General features: G+C 53.6%; 1 non-coding gene across 1 annotated transcript; it reads left to right on the top strand.

Moving 5' to 3' along the window:
- The first annotated feature begins 408 nt into the window (after positions 1–408).
- On the top strand, positions 409–481 carry TRNAR-CCU. Its single transcript has one exon. It is a non-coding gene; the product is annotated as a tRNA-Arg (tRNA).
- Positions 482–9983: the final 9502 nt, after the last annotated feature.

A 9983-nucleotide genomic window follows, 5' to 3' on the forward strand; every position in this document is an offset into this window, starting at 1 on the left:
GAAGGGTGCGCAGGTGGGCACAGGGCTTTTTCGGGCAGTGAACCTGTTCTGAATGATCACGTGGTTGTGGATACAGGACACTATCCGTTGGTCAAACCCATAGAACCGGAAAACACAGAGAGAGAGCTTGGACATAAACTATGGACGTTAGTTAATAATAGTGTCTATCAATACTGATCCAGTTGTTGCAAATCTACCTCACTAAGGCCCGATGGTGATAATCAGGGGAATTGTGCGGGAGGAGGGGAGGGTGTGGGAGAGCTCTAATCAGGGGGATTGTGCGGGAGGAGGGGACGGTATGGGAGATCTCTAATCAGGGGAATTGTGCGGGAGGAGGGGACGATATGGGAGAGCTCTGCTCAAGTTTTCTGGGACCTGAACTGTGTTAGAAAATGAAATCTAGGGACTTCCCTGGTGGTCCAGCAGTTAAAACTCTGCACTCCTAATGCAGGGGGCCCAGGTTCGATCCCTGGTCGGGGAACTAGATCCCACATGCTACAACTAAAGATCCTGCATGCGGCAACTAAGACCCAGTACAGCCAAATAAATATATAAATTTTTTTTAAAAAAGGGAAGAAAACAGGGCTTCCCTGGTGGCGCAGTGGTTAAGAATCTGCCTGCCAATGCAGGGGACACGGGTTCGAGCCCTGATGCGGAAAGATCCCACATGCCGCGAAGCAACTAGGCCCGTGCGCCACAACTACTGAGCCACAGCTACTGAGCCTGCGCTCTAGAGCCCGTGCTCCATAACAAGAGAAGCCACCGCAATGAGAAGCCCACGCACTGCAACAAAGAGTAGCCCCCGCTCGCCACAACTAGAGAAAGCCCGCGCACAGCAACGAAGACCCAACGCAGCCAAAAATAAAATAAATAATAAAAATAAATTAAAATTTTTTAAAAAGAAGAAAATGAAATCTATTAATTAAAAAAGCAACTTTTAACAGTGGTAAAGTGGGAAGGGACACAGGTAGAAGGGATTACACCAGCTGGTGCGATGTCTCGGGCATCTGGGAGGCATGGGGGAGGGGTCAGTGCAGGGACGCGGGCTCTGGTGGCTGCTGCTGGGTATTCCCGGTGGGGGAAGATAAGGAAAGGCTTAGGTTGGCTAATCTCCAACTTAGGTGAAGTGTGAACCCCCCGGGCTTCTCTGGCAGCCCAGAGAGACCCCACATCTTGCAGGAAGAACTGAGTCAGGCCCAGGACTTAATGATAAGGACAGCAAAGCTCCAGAGAAGTCTGCCTTCTCAGCCCCAGCTGGTCTCCTCTGCCAAAGTCAGGACCACGACTGGAAGAAGTGAGGCCCTGAAACTTGGGATGGGAAGAGCTAGGGTGAGGCCTTCCAACCCCAGGCCCCTCTGAACGCTCTGGGCTTGCGTGTGTGGTCCATTCCACCCTGCTAAAGGCTCGCAGTCCTCACCTTCCCTCCTGGCCACCAAGCTGAGAAGCAAATCACTGTATAACCCAGCCAAGGGAGTGCTGGGCCTGGCAAAGAAGAAAGGACTTATGTCCCGAAGGAGCCATAAGACCCAGCCAAGAGATGCCATCAGGATGTGCTGGATCAAGGGGCAGAATATCAGTTGGGGCAAGGGAGGGTTTATCAACGTGGAAACACCTGCCAGCTCGCAGGATTCAACAGCTGGGGAGTCAGTGCTGATCTGCTCCTAGGATGGTTTTTGGAAGTTTGGAAAAGGCAATGACCCACACTGATGGAAACATACATGTCGTAACTGCTGTGGCAATGGTGGAGGAAGGAATCAGAAAACTCAGAGAAGTGGATACGCCTACGTGGCCCCCTTAATACTTGGAGATTGAAAATCTCATCATGCCAGTGGGTCATCTGGTCTCAGCCAGTAGTCGTTTCCCCAAATACATAACTGTAGGTGCAGACCTGGTAACTGGAAGAACCCTAACTTTGGTTCCTTGGCGTGTATGGAGCTGTCGTAGGACAAAAAGCCCAGGAGATGCCCTTGCCAAGATAGTACATCCAAATAAGGATGCATTGCTGGGAGACTGCAGAGGTCAGTGCCGTCCTTCAAGATTTAAAGGATAAAGGGGGTGGTTAGCAGTCCTCATTGTGTGCCCATTTAAATAACTATTCTGGGACTTCCCTGGTGGTGCAGTGGTTAAGAATCCGCCTGCCAATGCAGGGGTCATGGGTTTGAGCCCTGGTCTGGGAAGATCCCGCATGCCGCAGGGCAGCTAAGCCCATGAGCCACAACTCCTGAGACTGCACTCTAGAGCCCGCGAGCCACAACTACTGAGCCCGTGTGCCACAACTACTGAAGCCTGTGCGCCTAGGGCCCGTGCTCCGCGACAAGAGAAGCCACCATAATGAGAAGCCCACGCACTGCACAGAAGAGTAGCCCCTGCTTGCTGCAACTAGAGAAAGCCTGAACACAGCAACGAAGACCCAACGCAGCCAAAAATTAACGAATTAAAAATAATTATTCTGGCCCTACGAAAAGAAAATCAATGGTGAAAGCTGGCAGTGGTGTACAGCAAGCCTAACTCAGGAGAAGCCCCCAATACAGCTTTGTAACAGACGTGTCTTTGCTGGAGAAGAGTCACTCGGTCTCGGTGCCTGATTTCAGCCATCGCCGGTGAATGCACTCTCCTCCACCCCGTCTGCAGGGAGGGTCACACGTGGTCCACACTCGCGTGGTGAGGACAGCAGCCTTGCATTTGAAGTGTGGCACCAGGGCGGTGCTAACTCTCCCATCGTTATAAAGGAGGCCAAGGGGATCTGGGCCAGCAGGACCCTCTGCAGACCGTCCCACTGGTCCACTGTATCAAAGGCATCGTGTGGCCAGGGCCAGATAAGCAGGAAGTGGCAAGTGTGCTGGAGGCCTTGGCAAGGCCCCTGCTCCGCAGAGGGGGGGAGAGAAGCCCTGTGACAATTCAGAGGGTCAGAAGAGCAGGGAGATTTTCAGACCTCTCTTAGTCTAGAGCATGTTGAAAAGGCCTTCCAAAGTCAGGTGTTGCACCTGGTTCCAGAGGGAGCATATTTTGTGCTCCTTCCCGTATTGGGGTGACACCGAACGTTGCCAGCTTTGAGCGCCCAGAAGGGCTGCAGCAGCCCTGCCACTGGAGCCGTACAACCTGGCGGAGCCTAGAGCCCTGGGTATCTGGGGTCGGAAAGGACATCGTCTGGGATTCACGACTCGCCCGATAGGAGAATCGCAGTGCAGACTCCCAGGGTTCTGCAGCGAGGCTGCTTGCGCCCCTGCTTCCACGTCACCCGCAGCAGAGACCCCCGCCAACGGCCCTGACAGAGAGGGGACTTCCCACCAGGGACACACAGTGCCTGCAGTCAGAGCTTCCCTCACGGGATGGATTCTGTGGGACCCAACAAGTCAGAGGTCAGAGGGCCCAGCAGTGGTCCTTTCCAGGGTGGGGGGTCCGCATGGGACAGGCTCCCGCAGGCTCCAGCGGCCGTGCCTCTTCCCCAGCCCCCACCGGGGGTCACGTGAGGGACCTCTGTGACCAGCTGATGGAGGATGAAAAGGCTACCCCTTGGTCCACGGACTGGCCGCTCAGTACCAGGTGCAAGTGAACGTGGGTGGCTGCCACACTGCAGTCCGCTCACAGGTGGCCTGGAAAGGTGGGGGGAGCTCCCCCTGGACAGAGTCTCAGGCAGCAGAGATGGTCGTCCAGGTGGGGCGAAGAACGGCAGCCCAAGGTGAGGCCACCCCTCGGCTCATGGGTGGGTGTCAGGGGCATGGTCCGGTCAAGGTCCCGGCAGGAGAGACTGGAGGCTCAGGTCAAGGTCTGAGAAGAGGCACGTGGGCGGACCGCTGGAGGGGTCACAGACACAGGTCACGCGTGGTCCCCTGTGGACGGCATCCCCCACAGAGGAGGCCTGACAGCCAGGAGCAGAGCGGCTTGGCCGGCAGGTGGCCCGCGGACAGAGCACGTGGAACAGGGTGGAAGGCTCGCGGCCCCCAGCGCGGGCTCCCTCTGCACGGCTGCTCCCCGTGGAGCCCCGACACCACGCCTCCTGCAAGAGGCCGCCCGCTCATCTCTGGGAGGGGGTGGGCACGTGTTCCTGGGGCTCTCACCTCTCACCTTGTGGTAGAGCCTCGGTGCCACTACTCAAGGGGTTGCAGGCGTTTGAGCCACTGACACAGGAACCCCATAGCACCGAAGAGGAGGGGCCCGTGGCCACCAAGGCACCGCAGGACACACGGGTCCTGTCCCGAGGCTCATTTCCCTGAAGCCCCTGCCCTGACAGTGGCGGAACGGCCTGGTAAGTTACCACTACAACTAGTGTCTGTTTTGTAGTTTCAGTTGCTGGCACAGAAGGACGCGGGAGCGCTTTCCAAAGAACCACCCGGGGGTTGCCGGTGCTGCTGGGGCCTTGGTGGGGGGCTGGCAGGGGCTGCTGCCCAGCGGGCTCGCACCTGCTTCCACTGCCCCCCTCCTGAGCACACGCTTTCACCCATCCCCCGCTGCTTCTTCCCCTCAGGCAGAATTCTCTAGATGGAATCACAGTGTCATGAAATGGTCAAATCAACGCGGTTCAGCTTGGCATGGGCTTGGCTGTCAGCAACGGAGACAGGACGATCCCTGATCTCAAAGGAGCAAAGTCTGTGTAAGTAACACTGGGGGTGAACCTGAGTCCCTCTGGGGAAAATGTTGAGGGTCAGGACCTTCCTTCAGATCTCAGACCCATGAAGACTATTTCCCTCCAAGACTGTGACACCCAGGGCAGACGGGCACCACCGGCAGTGGCCACTGACTGCTGGCATCGCTGGGATCTGCTCCAGGAGTCTTGCACGCTCTTGGAGGGTCCACATGCTCTCCCTCTGTTCACGCTGCGTCCACAATAGTGACCCTTCCTTCCCTGCACCTTTGTCAAAGTCCTACATCCCTCCCCAGGGTCCACCTCATCCCACCACCTCCTCCCAAGGCAGCTCCCTGGATGGCTCCAGCCAGGGACGTGCTCCCCTAGACGTGACATCCTGGGCACTGGTCTCTGTCATGCATCCTCTCTGCACCAGGCGCTGCTTTGGGTTGGACTGTCTTTTTTTTTCCTTTTTTTTAATGTACATGTTTTCACTCTCCATGAAGCTTACAAGCTCAAATCTTATGCTTTTCCCCACCCCCGACAGCACCCACCAAAGTATGTTGTATGAGCAGGTCTTCAGCAGACCCCTGGCTGGGGTGGCCTGAATGTCCCAGCTAGGTTAAAGGGTAATGTACAGCCCTCCCTTAGGTGTGGCAACCAGAACAAATGACAACCCTCTTTCTCCAGGCTGCAGTGGAGATCGGGTCTCTCTCAATTTCAGACTAATATTCGTGGAAAAAAGAAACAATACCGCAGTCCTAGCCAATATGCGTAGATTAAAATAATGAACAAATCTAGCAGCCAGCCAGCCAGAGTTATTCCACAGAAACTTCACCGCTGCCTTCAGAATGGAGCTGCCAGGGCTCAGGCAGCTTTAATATTTAATGCAGTGACTTGGGGGTATCAGAGGGGCCAGGCCCGGAAGGGAATGGTGCATTACTGGGAAACCAGGCTGGTTATTACGTATTCAGAACCCACTCAGGACCCAACACAGAGGTGAAGACAAAAGGATGCCTTTGCATCATTGCCGTTGGTCCCGGGCTTTACCCTGTGTGCTCGTGGACTTCAGACCGGGAGTCCTGAGGCAGTGACTTGTAGTGGCTCAGACTGGAACAGCGTTTAAACATCAAGAACAACACTTGTTGACGTGGAAATACCATCAGTGATATAAGGTGAATACTGAAACCGTCAATGAAAAAAATTAATCAGTAGTTGATTTAAGAAATAGAAAATTTTGGGAATTCCCTGGGGGTCCAGTGGTTAGGACTTGGCGCTTTCACTGCCATGGCCCTGGGTTCAATCCCTGGTCAGGGAACTAAGATCCCGCAGCGTGGCCAAAAAAAAAAAAAAAAGGAGAGCGAGAGGGAGAGAATGTTATCTCCTAAGGAGGTCTGGTTACCACAGGTACACAATACACGCTAAAGGGGAGGGCGGAGGCCCAAACGGGCAAAGGAAACATGTTAATTTCTATTGTCTTGCATAAAATATGAATTTTGTTTCATTGATTTCCCCCTATCTATCACTAATCTTTCGATGTAAAGCATAGGTGATCAAATGTTTGGTACCTCGATGCTACGGTGGTTGTTTACCTGCCCTGGGTCCATCATGTCCCTTGATGTCAGATCTTAAGAGTCCTTTCTTTCTTTCCTTTTAAGGGGTTGTGCTAGTAAGATGTCTGGCAAGGACTAATGGTCAATTCCAAGTTGTCCAGTAGGATTTATGCCAATTTTATCTTGGATGTACATCGTACGTGTTCATTAATTTATAGAGAACTATAGATATGATCAAACTTGACAGTAGTAGTAATGATGTCATCAGTAAAGGTTTAAGCCAAGATCCTCCCAAAGCAAACCATTTTCCTAGTATTTCTCCTAAACTGGGAAGAGGGTCACTCAGAGCAGAAATCTGATTCTTCACGTGTCAGAAGATGAGTTAACAAATGTTGCAGCCAAATGGTCATACCATTGGAAAATTCATAGAAAGCAGTGTGCTCACATTAAAGGCAGACTGACAGGGGCTGTTTCCAAGGCTATTTGTGGGTGACCTTGAGCCCAAGGGAAACCAATCGTGCATCTTCCTAACCAACCTGGGTAAAGCCAAGACCATTAACTTGGTCAACTGGGTCCTGTTAAGTGTTATCCAATATTTAACATCTAGTGAAAGAGTATTTACGGCCAAGTTCAGAACGGGTGTGATTAAATTGGCCAGGTAAGAGGGTCTCACATAGTGATATTGGTGGTAATGTTAGCTTGCATGGTGCTAGAGTTTCTTTCTCTTAAAATAAAATTTCAGGGCTGCCCTGGTGGCGCAGTGGTTGAGGGTCCGCCTGCCGATGCAGGGGACACGGGTTCGTGCCCCGGTCCGGGAGGATCCTACGTGCTGCGGGGCCGCTGGGCCCGTGAGCCGTGGCCGCTGAGCCTGCACGTCCGGAGCCTGTGCTCCGCAACGGGAGAGGCCGCAGCAGTGAGAGGCCCGCGTACCGAAAAAAAAAAAAAAAAAAAAAAAAAAAAAAAGTCCTTTCTATGAATCTTTTTGAAGATGAAGCTTTTTTTTTTCTGCAAAAGCATCAGAGTACAATAATTGGCTGTAATTGTGATCAAGATGTTTTTAGCTGCAGTTACAAAAGTTGCGGAATGTTGAAGTTTCGGGTTGACCTATACAGTTCACAAGGTGCTCCCATGTCTTCCCCAGTAGTTACGAGGGGAAATACAGTCTCACTTCCCACCAGGTAGAAAGGGCAGCTGCCCTTCCTGCTCGGCTCCAGGATACAGAGACTGGGTGCTTTTTCAACAGGCAGGCTGGCAAAAGAAACAAGTTTTATTATCTGCGGACAGAGGCAGCTTCGTTTTCAACTTTTCACACTGAAATCATTTCAGATTGCCAGAATGTTGTTCGGACAGCTCGGAGGATCCCGAATCCCACCCCGCGACAGCTTCCCCAGTGTCAACATTTCTGAAAACTAGGAGGTAAGCGTTGGTGACACTGCTAACAGAACTGCAGGTCCCGTCTGCGCTTCCCACTTGTCCACTCGTGCATGGCAGCCCGAGACTCCCCTGCCTGCCTTGCACGGGCAGCAGGTAGAGGAGGCACACACAGCCCACATCAAGGTCTGCAGGGGCTGGGACTGGGCCCAAGACTCCTCTTGGTGGGAAGAGGAGAATTTTGATCTACTCCCATCACATGAGTGACCACCAGATGGAAAGGATGTGATCCCTGAGCAGCCTTGGTTTCTCAGTCAATGGACGACTGACTCTGAAAGGAGGTTTAAGAAGTCCTTACAAGGGTGAGTGTTTTGACCCCGCTCTCAACGCTCTATCGTTCTTCTCTCTTCTAACATTGTATCGGCATTTCCGCTCGTATACAGGATATACTAAGCAGCCCCTCACCCCTTGCTGTTGGGGGCTCAATAGGCACTGAACAAAGGCTTCTGCAGGCTCGTCTTTCCTGACAATACTTGGAGGATATTGGAACGGAAGCCCTTGCACCGGTTTGTTATCAGATAATGGAGTAGGCAAGAATCATGTGACCCAGATTCCGGGATAAAAGGGGTCCCATAAGCTAGATAACATCACATCACAAAATTAAGAGTTAGAAAAACAAAACATTGGGTCACCTCTGCTGCATTCAGCTGCTTCCTGCTCGCTTGGGAACCTGAACGAGTTTATATTTATTCCACGGGGCTTCTGCTTTCTTAAAAATGTGTCGCGAGGCAGATCACGTACTGCGGTTTATCACAGAATCACTTTCCAGAATTAAATTCTCGGTCTAGCCGACTTCGTGTCTATGAAATATTTGTGCTCCGCACCGAGTCTAGGGGGTACGGAGGTTGGCTTCCGTTGGCAATTCTATCCAGGTGGCAATCTCCCCCTCTCAGGTTTCCTAGGAGGGTGTCAGGGAGAGGTCAGAGCATCTCCACTGTCCGAGGCCACAGCCCAGAGCTGCAGGGGGAGCGTGCCCCCCACCCCCAAAGCACGCATTGTTCACTGGGAAACCAGGGCTCCCAGGACAGGCTCCAGTAGGAAAACCGGCCTCATTGGGGTTATCCTCATCGGTATATCCGTTATGAGGCCATAACACGCAGACGTATACGTGGCTACTCAGAATCTGAGAGACGCCTTCCTTCCCGGGGAGCCCGTGCCGAGACCTTCCCCGAGGCCTTATGGGAAAGTCCTGAATCATCAGAGCGTCTCTCCCTGGTTTTGCCACCTGATGGCACCTGGTTACCACAGCGAGGTGCGTAAGCGTCACCTCAAGGGGTTAAAGGGCACAGGAGGCTTGTGGTCTGACCTCAAGAAGAGTGTCGAAGGGACTCCCCTGGTGGTCCAGTGGGTAAGGCTCCCTGCTCCCAGTGCAGCGGGCCTGGGTTCGATCCCTGGTTGGGGAGCTAGATCCCACATGCCGCAACTAAGAGCCCGCATGCTGCAGCGAAGATCCCATGTGCCGCAGCTAAGACCCAGTGCAGCCAAAATAAATAAATACTAAAAAAAAAAAAGTGCCTCTGAGAGAGCAGGCGCCACCCCCCCACCCCACCCCACCCCACCCCCGCAGCCTGGCCTCCGCCTCCGCTACTTTCTGGCGGGTCGTTTCCTCTCAACAGCTATTTCCATTCCTGCCCCAGGCACGTGGGGGCCTGCACGCCTGGCCGCTGCGGTTGTCTGGGGCCACTGAGTTGGGAGGCTCGCCTGCAGGAGGACCTGATGGCCAGCGTGAGGCCCCAGCGCCGTGGCTTCCTTTCTGCCGGAGCAGCTAGCGATGAGGCTTCCGACAGCGACGGCTCCATCCTCCCGGGGTGAGGGCGGCGTGGAGCAGAGCCTATCTGAACACTGAGGACGCGAAGCCTGAGTGAGACATAAGCCTTGATGTTTTCAGTGACGTCTGTTCCAGTGTGACCCAGCCTGTCCCGAGAGCTGCACCAGTGCAAGGAATGACTTTCCCAAAGGTCATCGATGTCCTTCTGGCCAAACGCCTGGAAGGAGCTCCAGTCCCCCTGGATTTCAGCCAAGCGTTTGGCGCTCGGTCCCCTCCCCTCCCCCTGAATCTCCCACGGCTTCTTTCTGTTTCCTCTCCCTCCCGTGGCCTGTCTGCCACTCGCTCACGCTCAACTCCGGCCATTTCTCACTCTCTTTTCTGGAGACTTTATCCATTGTCTTGGCTTCAAGTCAGATTCCAACTCTAATTCCGTGTTCTCTCTATTCATACAACTTCTCCACAGCTCAGGGTGACCCGAAGCAGACTTATCTCGTCTCCAAACTGCTACTCTCGGTCACCTCCCTGTTCCTGCCAGCTCCTCTGCTTCCCCAAGCCTGAAACTCGGGGCGCCCTCCTCCTTCCGTCCTCCTTGCCCACCAGCCAGGAAGTTCTGCTGAGAATAGACCCCTTTCCTTCCACCTCCTCTGCACTAGTACCTGCAACGGCT

Source organism: Phocoena sinus, chromosome 15, assembly GCF_008692025.1.
Source record: "Phocoena sinus isolate mPhoSin1 chromosome 15, mPhoSin1.pri, whole genome shotgun sequence".
In the NCBI taxonomy this organism is placed as follows: Eukaryota; Metazoa; Chordata; class Mammalia; order Artiodactyla; family Phocoenidae; genus Phocoena; species Phocoena sinus.